Here is a 14,989-nt window from a genome sequence, read left to right as displayed (position 1 = left end):
TCACTGTTTGTGCGACGTATAATCACGTTTTCCGGTACGAGGAGACCATCAAAAGTTCCACTTAACCCTTTATGGATCAGACGCTTTACGCAGTCGGTACTTAAAAATTATAGTTATATACACACGCGCGTTTTACGTGTGCACACAGATATGGGTGGGTACTTCTGTTGTAGTATGGTTATGATGATGATGATGATGATGATGATGATAATAATAATAATAAATAGGTAGGTAGGTAGCTAGTTTTTTGGTATTTTTCGGAGGACGGCGAAAACCACTGTTACGGCGGTGTGGAGGTAATTGACGCGTACAAAATGTTAGCATATTTTTAAAACTTTTTAATAATCACCTTGGCATTTTTAATTTTAATTCCGAGAACCTGAAAGTTTAATAATATATACGATCGTGGTTAATCATTATAATTATATAATTATCATTCAAATATACCTACCACAGAAAATAATTCAGCTCTGAAGGTATTTTTTTTTTTTTTAATTTTTTCTAATTTTTGTTTTTTTTTTTAATACGAACCTAATAAAATACATATTTGTATATTATTTTAATTGCGATTTTTATTGGTAATATTAATTTTTTAAACATATTTTAAATGTGTTATCGTACATGAATTCAAAATTTGACGACTTAATAAACAAAAAAATATCATTTACCAATGTCGGTCGAAGTTATCCATCATATAATACCAAGAACTGTTCAGTCTCTGTACATTTCTGTGACCCGTAATTTATTCCGTTACTTTTTCAGTGTACCTATACTAATAGAGCTTTACATTTTTTATTTTTCTTGTTTACATAAACTTAATTACATTTGAAATTAAATACATACCCACAGGGTACGTTTCTTTAAATATTTAGATTGTATTGAGTTTACATGTTTTAACATGATTACATTTGTTACGTAGGTACATTAATAGCAGTATTCTCATTTTGGTAAATTACGAACTTGTACAGTCACTGTGAATGATATACTTTGTTGTTATTATTTTCCTCAAGACTTCTGTTAGCGTATTCCATAAGGCGTTCTATTTAAAGAAATATTAAAATGATGCTAAATATATTTTCAAAGATTCAAACGTGTGAACTAAACAATAAAAACAAAACCGAATAATACTTTCCGTTATTATTCTTATACGAATAATTATATATGCCCGATTAAAACAATCGGCAATTAGTGAAATACATGTCATAATATCAACATCAAAACTGCAGCGATGGATTTTTATTTATTTATATTTAGAGAGCACTACTGCGAGGCGGCGTGATGAAAGTTAAACGTCTGATTAAACGACTGGCAAATTTGCAAGATGCGCTCGTTCAAAGTTTGGATGCATAAAACACTATGCATTTTTAATTTAAATTAGCCGTAAAAGAAATGGAATATTACCACAAGCACCGTTGAATTATTTATACGTTTTCAAGAAAGTTGTGTGTCTCGTAGGTATATACAAAGCGCGGGTATAACATTTAAGAGGGATTTTGTAAAGGAATACGGTCAAAACACATTTCATGTATTACGATGTATGTATATACATGCACAGAAAAGTTCTCGTCCGTCGCGCATATGAGGTATAACTCAAAAGACCTTTGTAGACGGTGAAAACGGACCCTCGCAATGAGCGATCGTTATAGACACCGGACATGGATTTAACATCGCGGATATTGCTGAACGACGATGAAGATAATATTATACTGCAAGGACCGAGACAAGTATAGTGACCTATAGTGACTGCTACACGTGCACACTTCACGAGACGGCCGACGCAGTTAGATAAAGGAAAACTACATTTTACGAAATCTCGGAGGAGAAAACTTATGGTACATTGATATAGGCAGGCCTACGTAATACCTACATACGCGTTATTGTTTTCCGTTTTGAACGGTTGTAGCAAAAGTTATAATGTCGATGATTCAATGATTCGTGTTCGCCGCCATTTTTGGCTTTAATGATGAATCCATTCAAATTATGGTGTTTTGAATTTTTAAATAATATGAAATAACCTAAATGTAGTGAGATTTTTCGTACTAGTTATTAAAAAATGTCCCCAAGAAATGCAAACTTCTGTTTTTTTTTTCAAACGAGGATAAAAAAGTTGATGGTAATACTAAAATTGTCAAGAATTTGAAGGAATGGTTTTTGTATATTTATATAAAAATCAGGTTTTGATATCAAAATTGCATTATTGGAAAAAAGGGGGGTAGGCATGCTTGCGGCGAATCGTTCTGTTTATTAAATGTAGGCTCGATACATTTTGATAGTTACAATATCCACTTTGGTAATAAAATAATTTTAATAGACTGTCATAATTTTATTGCAATCAGTTCGCGGTATTCTCCGACAAGAAAAATAATGCATTTCAGTGAATTAAGCCGATTGTATATCTTCGTTGGCAGGAAGTTTGCTTAAAGGTGCATTGGTTGAGTGTTATTACATATATCGAGTCGATTTCAATTTAGGGACAACTACCCAAGACGTTGGTAAACATAATTTTAATCAAAAATCCAATTATAGGAAACCCGATACTGGAATTTGATATAGGTACAAAAGTCATGCGTAGGTACTTGTCAATAACTACACTACACTCGGCGGTCGAATCGGCTGCGCCCATATCATATTATAATATAAAACAATAGCTAAGTATAATACTCATATGATATTTTATTTTTTATTCTATTAATACATATATTTTCTAGTCGGGTAATTGATTATGTTGTTAAAGCCGAATATGATTGTTATTGTGTGCCATCGCCACTGGCAAATGTCATCGATCGTCTGCACAGTAAGTTGTGGCGTAACACAATAACATTGAATTGTATACAATATCATAAGTCAGTGATTATTTGAAAGATATTTTAGCCGTGCGAATTACTTTGATTTTATGCATCCCCCATCCCCATACATGCCTCCCACCTCCGCGCAACGATTTACTTCCACAACGCAAAATAATATATTCAATTGCACATTAATGTAGGTAAATACCCAAAGATGTTGTAATTATTGTGATATTTCACAACAAAAACATTTTCCATTTCGATGATTTGGTTGATTTGGACCATATGCTGATGATTCCGAACAGAAAAGTATTATTCACATGAATTGTTACTGTACTTACTGTAGGTACGCGAACACATTTAAACACCTCCATGAATTATTCAATTGCAGTTTCATCGTCACTGGCCACTGCAGTTTAGCTGCTGTGTTTTATCATGATGTCATTAGCAGCATCAGGTCTTCTTTTACAATTATCCTCCATACTTGTTGAGTAGATATTTCAGTTTTTTTTTTTGCAATTCCAGTACGTTTCAAATACATTTTGAATTAAGTATTTCAATTATAAATTATAATTGAAACTCCCATAAGGTATGTGATTGTAGGGATACTGAAAAAAAATCAAGTACACTGTCTTTTAATCTAAATACTTTAATGTTTTTGTCACACAGATTCGGCTGTTGTCTTTGTTTTCATTCAATTATTTAAACACAATTGTATCATTATAAAATATTTATTAACAATAAATTAAAATAATAACTTACAATCTCCAGAAAAAATTCCTGTCCCGAAGAGCTTTCATAAACGATTATGTATGTATTTAAAAGTATTTAGAGTTTCTCATAAATTGTGCTAAAGTCATCATTGGAAAATGTACTTAAATTCCTATTGAAATCAATTTTTATTCAATAGTTTAAAAACATCACAAATGTAATTTTCAACAAGTACCTATGCAATATAATTCTCTTACGCAAAATATTAATAGTCTTTTTAAAAAATTGATGATAATTATGTTTTTTTTAAGGACTGTGAGTATACACTTTCTGATCTAGTAGGCTAACGCAATTATGCGTTACCATAGTAAATATTTTGTACGTTACAGTTCTAATAATGAATGTTTTTTGTCAATAATAAATCTATGATTGATGTCACCCCTTAATCAATACACAATGGTTGTTTGCCTCCCTTTGGAATGATAATTTCTGACTAGACTGCACTACAGTTATCGACACGTATGAGAGAAAATTAAAAAATGATTAATCACTCACAAATAAATATTACCTACTGCAACTACACTCGAGAGTAAACAACCACGTGGCATCTATATATACCATTAAAGGTTGCTGTGTACCTAATCAATTACAAAACTTTGTACCAAATCCCTATAATGATAACCCCGATAAATAAACACACTTTTGGGTCACAAAAAGTATACTTCAGACGAACTGACGTTCTCAGTGCAACGATGCATTTAATTGAATGATTTATATAAGTATCGTGTTCTCGATTGCGTGAACGGTTCATGCTGCTCGATCGCCAACCCTAAAACGTTATAATATCTACATAATATTTATAGATAATGCTACAGTATGAATGTTGTATAATGCATTTAAAATATTATGTCGATCGTTACTCACTGTATTCACTAGACCACTTTATATTGTGAACACAGTGTAATTCATAACAAGTAGGTATGCTCAGCCCCATAATTTCAATAAATAATAATAAATGTATACAATGAAAACTTCAATAAATCATCAGACTTTCGAGTCACAAAAATAACAAAAAAAAAACGTCCGACGAATTCACGTTTTTAAAGCAGCGATGCATTTAATTGAATGATTTATATAAGTATCTATTATGTGCTAGATCGCGTGAACGGTTCGTGCTGTTTGGTCGACAACGCTAAAACAATATATCTACATAATATATATAGATTATTATATTATGCATGTTTAAAGATGCGTTTATAGTATAATGTCGATCGTTTCTCACCGTAAAAACTAGACCACTTTATATTGTAAATAAAGATCATTCACTAAGCACGCTCATACCCATTTTCGCATTTCATAATGAATTTATTCAAATTATGATTTTTGTAATTTTTAAATATAGGTAGGTACTTGAAGATATTTTTTTCAACTCTTGAGGTTTTCCGTATTACTAAAGAAGTGTTCTTATAGACGATATCTTGACGAAAAACTTCTATTTTTTTGAACGAGAGCCATCTATTTTTACCATAAATTATTCAGGGGAATTTTTTTTTAAACATTTTATTGAACTTACTTCAAAATTTGAACGAGTAGAAGAATACTTGTCATTTTCAAATCGGAATTTGTATCTCCCCGGGACATTCCTTAGTGACACTTCTGAGTACTCCTTAGTGCAATATTAATAATTTCAATAATGTGAAAATACGATCCTTAAGTATTAAAAATTTCGAAAGAATATAGTTTGAATAATTGTATTATTAAAAAAAAAGACAGGTAAACATTTTTGGTGACTCGCTCTATGCGTAAATTTAATATACTATACATAATATGGTTTATAACAACTAGTCGGTTAATATGTTGTCTTCATCTGGAATAGTTTTCATAATAATTTTAAATTGTTATAAGATTCGATACACAAATAATTGTAGGTATTATATATAATATTACAATCGAAAATTGGCCAAAAATTAATACAGAGCAATGCTTGTCGGGAAACCATAGTTGTTATAATAATTGGTATTGTAACTAAGGGATTAACATTTTTACTGCTTGACAAAGTCAATATACCCTTATACTGCAGATAACCAGTCACTATAAAGGAAATTAAATTTACAATAATTATTCCCTATTATTACGATAGTCGGTTGGAGCGATACGATCGGTAGAATTCGAGATAAACGTTGATTACAGTTGGATACTATTTACTGATGTAGGTTACGTTGCGGCAAAATTTAAGTAAATTTGTAATCGTACGCTTAAACGGTCTAGGATCCCATATTGAACAAACACACAGATAAGACAATCAGATACATAGTTAATTTCCATTTCATATAGATATATTATAAATAAATAAGATATTTTATGCATTAAAGTTCTAAGCGAAGTGAAGTGTGAAAGGTTAATCATGATTACTACAACGAGTACTTTAAAATTTTCTAAAACGAACTAGTTCTCTAAATGCAATGCGTTCATTAAGTTTGATATTACATTATTTTACCTTTTTAAATAATTGCACCGAATTACAACCAAATTTATCAAATTTCAAACATAAAGCAGATAATGAAATCATTTCTGCAGTAGTCGCACATTTTCTCCCGAACTTCAGTTTGTAAAACAAAATTATTCACTCCACCTAAATCACGGTAAATAACATTAACTTTCAATTTATGTATTATTTATAAGATCGGAAATCCCCTAAATAATAAAATACCGGCCTACATTATCGTCAACTATTGATAGGCATTATTAAGAACTCATCGCGTTTTTCCAATTTTGCTTTGTACCACTTTTCGCAAGATACCTGTACCATATTGTAATGTATCTGGAACTATTCAATAGAATATTGCGATCCTATAACATTAGTATGTAGTTATAACTTATAAGAGTGCAAAATATAGTGCTGAAGTATAAAATAAACAGTGCTAAAGAATGCGCACGGCTAGACGATGAAATCGAGTTTCCGTCGCGACTGCAAAGTCGAACGTTTAAGACATGAGTACCAATAAAATGGAAAATCGGAAAACTCTTTACGGAATAGAGTCGCTTAGAAAAACTTAAAGTTATATAAACAATTATTTTATGCGACGCGCCGTATTCAAATAGGTAAGTATTTCGGTCGGCCATTCACCTACTGCAGTATCATAATATCAGACATCATTTTTTTAAGGAGGTGGGGGCATAGAAATTTACCAGTCAGCAACCACCCACCATCATTTATCATTATGAGCTTTATCAGTTAATCATACAACACTACATAATATATGTATTTTACAGTATAAACGATAATTATATTATACAGCTACTCTATAGGAGTCATATCATAATTTAAATGCGGTACGTATACACGCACGTAAATTCCTCCAAATTATTTATATTTATTTTTTGTTTTTGGGGGGAGGGGCAAGTGCTTCCTCGTTTTCAGAGAGTCGCGGTACTGATTAGTGTACAGTCACCGATGGATTTGCGTAGTTGAAATTATCATTCTAGGCGAGGAACTATATAATAATATAACGTATAAATAATATATAATGCAGCGACTTTGAGCGCGCATGCAACGCTTATTATTATTTATCGTCAATCCGGTTGAAAGGAAAACCGTACCACATTTCACGGGTACACGTGCCATATTATAATATACTTGAAACCAAGGCCAGACCGCGGACCCCGAAATTTCCGAATTTACGTGCCCAGCATTGCACGATCCACCCACGTAGGTGATACCCTGTTCTGCTGTTCACATCGAAAACTTAATTATATATCGTCATCATAGTTGAGTAATGAGTAACCATCGTACCACGAGGTGCGACCGTGTGTCCGTGTCAGTATTAACTGCAAACAGCTACAAATAAGTACCCACATCGTCTGTAACTGTGGCATTGTGATTGTTTGTCTGTAATCATTAAGCCTAAAGCGGCTCTTATAGGAGTTGGCATGTTGTCTAACATTCGTGTAATCAAAAAATAGCTAGTCCAAAGCATTTTTTTGTTTTTTGCATACTGCGCATCTCTTAAGTTAAGATAAACATTATTTTAATATTTTTCAGATGAATATACCGTGATTAAAATGTTCCTGTTTTTAATGCATATTTTAAGACTTTAAAAGCATATTTAAGTAATTATGGATATTTCACGGGCAAATTTAGTGATTTTCTAGGTAATTAATAAATGCATTTTTTAATGTTATTTAAAAGACCCGAATTTACATATTACATATTATTTTCATATCGGCACCCTATTTTTCTGAGACTTTTGGACTGTAAGAACGAATACAACTTACTACATGGGCTATTTATGATGGGATCAATGCTGCATTGCTAGCTACAAAAATACACTCATGTAAGATAAAAAAAATTAAAACTCGGTTATTACGAGCAATAAAACAAAGTAACTCGGTTGAATTAATGTCGTGTCATATTTTTCTGTAACAAAATATCGATTCACCATAAATTGGTCCATAATTTATGAACGACTCCGCAGGTGTATTATTATATGCCCCCACGCGAGTTATTGTTTATACAGTCATCGTACACGAAACTTAGTAAAAACGTAAACTTATAATAGATAAACGTCGATTTACAACCGACGCTGACATAATACCGTATATTACAATAATATTACGTTTATCTGCTATATACTATAATACCTATATTATGCGATATGACAATGACAACAAGTAACAACAACGAAAACAATAAACTATATACCTACACGCGCGGATGATAGTTCACACACACTCGCGCATACACACATACACTTATACGCGTACATGTATATATATATATATGACATAGATACACGTACTTAGATGTTTACCCGGTCGTAGGTACCTATATATATATACATTATTATTACACACGTAGTTATATATCTAGGTACACTACGGTCTCTAGTATTACCTACAATCACCTACGTCCTACATATTATATATATATGTAGGTAGGTACATATTATTAGAGTAATATGCACCTACAGAATGATATATTCAGCTTGTGTGTGTGTGTGTGTGTGTGTGTGTGTGTGTACACCGTGTTTAATAATAATCACCTACACGCGGGAACGATAATAATTTATTCACCTGCAGCAGGTATATAACCATAATCGGTGCGGGGGTTCGCCCTCGGCATGTGGTGGGGTGAGGAGGTGGAGGAGGGGTGTCTGCGGGGGTGGGTGGGACGCCTATTGCAATATTCAACCGACGGGAAACAAGCCAAAACACCAACCTCTTGTGCGGTGCGCATAAATCATACAAGGAGGTGGCGGCGGCCTCCTATACGGCAGTCCGAAGACCACCCCTCCACCCGTCCACCCCTAATACAGTCGTACCTTTATTTACACACACACACACACACACACACACACCCACACACACTTGAGTGCCATATCGGCGGGTCCTGGTTGCGCCGCCGCCGCCACTCGTTTCCCGGCGGAACACCACTTTGGTGGCTGTCGCCGTTCGCACCCTTTCCAGAGAAATTAATTTATCAACTAGAACATCCGAGAGCGCCGAAAAGTTAAAGGGGTGAAAATCCACCAGAGACTATGATGCAGTGCGTATCATATATATATATATATCCACACACCTGCGTATAAATATATATATATTAAATAGGTAATATTAAGTAGGTATAGACAATATTATCGTGCGTGTATATAATATCCGTGTAATATCGTGTACTTATATATTATAATAATATATACGTATACATTAGGTGAACGGGTGCTGTGAGTGTTTGCGAACCGAGAGCGCACGCGTGTCCGGTTCCTCGGGGTGACATTTCCACGGAATTATTATGTACAAACGTATAATATATGCGCGATGATAACACACATACACGAAATTATTCTTAAACTCGAACACAGTAATATTATATATTATTATAAAGTTTAGTGTGGTGCGCGAGCGCGTTTTACTCGTCGAGTACATATGTATACACGTATAATATGCGATAATGTACGTAAGTTTACCCACCCGTCCGGACCGGAATGCCTTTGTACACACACACACACACACACACACCCACCCACGCCCACACACACACACCCGCGCGCTCGACAAAACCTACTATGCGTACATACTATATGTACTACCGTAACCGCGGTCGCGGGTCCGCCGTGGCCGGACAGAATAACACATATATATATAATGGTATATAACACGCGAGTAATACATGTGTAAAATCATATTATATATTATTATACACACATATACACGGCGGCGCCTCGGACAAAATTCGCGCCCTGACCGCGGCAAAGGCGACCGAAACGACTATTATATAATATCATACGAAACGGCGACCGTCTGCCTCCTCGCCCGACTGGAGCACTATGCGCCAGATAAACATTATTATTGTTATTATTATTATTATAGCACACACACACACACACACACACAGACACGCGTACATAATATAATAGTTGTAATAATAAAGTCTCTTCGGAGACAGAGAGGGATGGACACTGCTGCAGCCACAGCCGCGCAACTCGCCGCACCGAACTCTCAAACTATTTGGAAAACTACACAATAATATAACATAACACACAACATACGCGCCGCCACAGCAATCCACCGCGAGCGGCCATTGTCCCAGGCACTTTGGTGGTCTGCCAGTACGCAATTCTACTGACTTTTTTATTTTCGCATTTTCGTCCGAAGTACGTAGGTACCTGCAAAAGCGAATAACCGCCGAACTAATGTACCCAAATATTAACATTACTCTTTACATTTCAATTTTATATTCGTATCGTGTAAACGTTAAACGCGATATTATGTTGTATTGTAATGTTTGTACACGAAATAACTGTGCGATAGACGAAATATTCGATTTTAAATGTCGACATTTTATTTTATTGCCAACCAATTGCACAGCTCGATCAGAATATTGAACGATATGAATGCATTTGTACCGAACTAATTGCAGCTGCCAAAACGACTACAGGTCACGACTCATTTTCGGTATTCAAATATAATAACATCACAAACGTCCATACCCGTTGTAATTCCTTTAATAACAATACGCAATATCAAAACGAACGTTGCGTTAGACGAACAAAAACGAAGCGCCTACGAAAATCTCTGAAACAAGGCGCAAAACGGTAGCAGACGTATAATTATTAAACTCAACCACCGCGTCGGTGAATATTTAATTCTAGAACGAAAATATAAATAAAACACGATATTTTATTTGCAACAGAATGACAATCGTAAAAACCGTACCTCGATGACATAATGAACATTATAAATCATCGACTCTAAAACAATATAATAAATATAAAATATAATATTACGATATCAGACGAAGGAGCAGACTTTAAGCTTTAATGTTGCCAGTTAACTGAAGTTTTCCGCGCTAAATAGTATGGTACCTACCGCCGTAAAACCGAATCAATATCGCCATTATGTCTGGATGGTTTTCAAAAACGTGCGAAACATTTTCTCTGAAAGCCCATCTCGCTTTTACTATTAAATATATCAAAAAAAGTATAAAGTATATAAGTTCAAATACTGCAGCAGAGATTTTTGGACATTTTCCAAACTCCGAATACAGCGTATGCATTTAATAATACAATATTATACGACACGAATAATACCAAAAATCTTGTATACGAAATTATGTCACTATACTATTTTAGGTAATAGATTGGAAATAAAATGAAAAAAACAATCGTCAAACCGATAGGAATACAACACGAATGACCGGACGAAAATTATCGAAATCCACTAAAATCAAAAAAATTTTCTGTATATGCTGTTTCAAGTTTTCTATGCACCATTAAATTCAAATTACATCAAATAGTTGGACGAAAAAGAAATACCATTATTGATATTTTTTCATTTTAAACTCTGTTCTCTAATAAATGTTAATTTGTTCAATGTTCTAGTCTTCTAAGTAAACAACCTCTCATTTTTATAAATAATAAAACATTTTTGTTTATTACCATTATTATAGCATAATGGTAACAATATTTTGTATTTATCATTTTTTTTTTTTTAATAGAAGAAGAAAATTAAAAACAAATTACGATGTTTGCTCGTAAATCTTTATGATATGCTGATAATAATGAAATATTTCAATTATAAATTCCATTTACCACCGTTAATATTTATTAGATAATTCTTTTGGATCATAATAATTAAATTATTTTTTACTCACTTCGATATTATCAACTCTCACCCTAGGAGAATACATACATATACCAGCTGTCCAGTTACTTTTTGAACAAAGTTTTCGAGAACTTATCTCCACAAAATAGGCAGTACGTACAAATAACATTTTTTGTTTTAATGAAATTAGCTACGATTCGTGTAAGACGGAATCATTTAAAAAGAAAAAGCACCGTAATAAAATTATATATTAACGTCTCCGGAGGAAAAAGTAAAAATTTAATAAACGGCTAAACGAAACGATTAGGTTTAACGTTATCAGAATATATTTTAACTTTTTATTTCCTCCGTCTGCACTCGAAATTGTAATATTATGTTAATTGAACACAATTAATGGGTTTATTTATCGTTTCACAATATTTATATATATTATGCTACGGTACGTACCTTTATATGTTCAGTGTGATAACTCTTCAACGCCGCCCGACGAGCGTTTTACTTTTTTAATTATTGTAGTTTTCGAGACATGGCTGTTCGATAAAATTTTATTCAAATGCTGCTTCGAACACAGCAAACTTTTCGACCGATCAAAGTTCACGGCAGTTGGAAAACGCATCTTCTGCAGCCTATTATATACGTACTCTACATTGAACACGTATAATGCCATTATCTATAAACATATAATACAATATATTATATAGGTAGATGAGTATAATAAATCTCGTGTTATCGTGACGCGGCCCGCGTGTCATCGAAATCTCTTGCCGACAAAATAATAATATAATATACGCCGTTAGACGAAGTTGCGTACACTGACTGTAATATATTATTTAACTGTAACTCTAAAACTACGAAAGAAAACAATTATTATTGTTCGGATGTATAAACTTTCGTATTTTTTTCAACGTTTCGCTTGTTATTATAAAGCGTAACAAATAAATAATAACTCTGGAATTAAATTCTGTTTTGTTTTTAGTATTTTTCATTACTCTGTAATACGCGCATAATATAACACTATGATAATAATAATAATAATAATAATACTTTAAATAAAATATTATATGCGAGTTCGCCACCACACAATTCGAAAATCGCAATTTTTGCTAAGATGTTCCGGAGCTGTATTAATGAGAAACGATCGTTTCTTAAGCCGTTCGTCCATTTTAGCGTACTACTTAGTTTTTCAGAGTGTCTATTGATTCGTTTTTACACTCGTTTGCAACAATGCATTGACTCTCAAGTTTCTGTCCGCATTTGTCGCCATACATTGTATACGTACACCGTAGAATCATCCCGATTAATTTTATCTGTTTACGAAAAATAAATATTTCGTCAAAGAATTATACATTTTTCCAAAAGCCGTTCAAGTCTATATTCTTATTTTACCCGTCAGTATCACAAGCATGGCTAGGCCAACGTACTTACTCTTTTTTTTTATTACAGTTTCGTTAATTTCGACGTTTTGATTAAATTGGTTTTACTTCTACATACAAGTGGTGTTTTTTGTTTTTTTAACACATTGGCTTGATTTTGCATAGTTTGAATTACTCATAATAAACAATTACATATATGCTACATTTTTCATTTTTGATAGTGATGAATAAAATTGGTCTTGGTCTTGATGTCTTGCAAGACTTTTGCCACAAGACCAATATAGTACTGGTATTAGCAATATCAAAACTTAGATTAGGTGTCCAAGACCAAGGCCAAAACAAGACCAACACTGCAAGACTTGCATTTTTCCCCCGACAACACATTAGTCTAGTATACTAGATTTAATTAAATAATAATTTATAACAACAATAATAAGAAATTATTTTAATAGTTATTAAATTAGATCAGTAATCAAGGAAATGACGAGTTTTTGAAAAAAAAAATTTGAAATAATTGGAATTATTATTACAAAACAATATAGTTGTTTCAAACTAATATTTTATTTTCTCGAAAAAAAATAACACTGACATTTAATTCAAACGTTGGCAGATGGCAGATAGGATTGATAAAAGTTATACTAATCCACGCAGTACCTGCCTAACCATTACCAATAATCACTTGTAATCATTATGGTAAATTGGTAACTATAGGTAGCAGACTCTTCGCCCACAGTATACCGGGTCGTCATATTAGGTACATATGAATGTGTTTTCCATCTATATATCGTGTATATTATCACCTATGGTTTTCTTGCTGGGAGGTAACAGAACGCAGAAATTCAAACCAAACAGCTAAACGTTCATTTGTTTTCAAGCAACACGCTCGTTTCACATGTAATATATACATAATACTATGCACGTGACAAACGAGTATTCCACCGGAGTTTTTTCTCCTCGGTCGGCGTAGACCGCGGCCACAGCTCGTCGAAGGGTTAACGCGCCCACCCGGGTACATGAGCGTATATTATGTACATAAAGAGAGTTGAAATGGATTCGGCGCTTTCGCGTGCTAGTACGTTGTGCCTATAAACTGTACCTATATACACACACACACACACACACACACACACACACACACACACACACAAACATTCATCTATAGACGTGTATGCATGTGCGGCCGTTTGGGGTTTTTTGTTTTCGTTCCGTGAACGAATCTCGCTGTAGAAAAAATACACCGACACATGTGCGGAAAAAATGCGAACGCTTTATTTAAACCGTTCCGCGGAGAATTATAATATATAATACATGTATATTATATATACCTCCCAAGGCGGCAGATGAGAATTCGCCGGGTGGTTTTCCGTGCAGCGCCGAACGAGTAAATTATTCATCAAATGATTTTACCGCCTCGTCTATAAACATGTACTACTGCTGCTGCTCGAAGAGCTTGTGTGGGTGTGTGTGTGTGTGTGTGTGTGTGTGTGTGTGTGTGTGTGTGTGTGTGTGTAACTCTGAAGAATTACACGTGTATACGTCATAATATAAGTACAATATTATAAATTGCAAGTAGTACGCCTTTTTTTTCCCCCCTTTGTCGTTATTGAATGCACCCGACCCACACTCTGTCTGGAAGAAGCGTACGACAATACATCGCATATACAGGGCGATTGCCGCCATTCTACAAAGAACAAACCATAGTTATTTGATTATTTGTTCTTGGTGATTTTGAAGATATAGGTGCAGTACCATATGAATTGGTGGATGTCAAATTTTCACCTTTTACAGTTTGTTTTTCGAATTTTTCGATGACTTGCGTATAGGAATATGTACCGGGTAATCCATTTAACGTGTCACACTTATTATTTCAAAAACCATTAATGTTTTTGAAAATATATTTTTAGCATAATTTTAAGTCCCAGAAATCAAATTTTTTCTTAAAACAATATAAATTTTACTTTTTGGTGTCTTTATAATTTTTAAATTGGTAGGTATGTTTGTTTTTGAGTTGTAAGTATT

General features: G+C 33.6%; 1 protein-coding gene across 3 annotated transcripts in view; it reads left to right on the top strand.

Annotated features, from left to right (window-relative positions):
* LOC111041008 (connectin-like) overlaps positions 1-14,989 on the top strand; it is a 268,864-nt gene that overhangs the window by 223,363 nt on the left and 30,512 nt on the right. The gene's annotated exons all lie outside the window — the stretch shown is intronic.

Source organism: Myzus persicae, unplaced genomic scaffold (genome assembly GCF_001856785.1).
Source record: "Myzus persicae strain clone G006 unplaced genomic scaffold, MPER_G0061.0, whole genome shotgun sequence".
NCBI lineage: Eukaryota > Metazoa > Arthropoda > Insecta > Hemiptera > Aphididae > Myzus > Myzus persicae.
The sequence above is the reverse complement of the archived record's forward strand: the minus strand, read 5'-3'. Positions and strand labels throughout refer to the sequence as shown.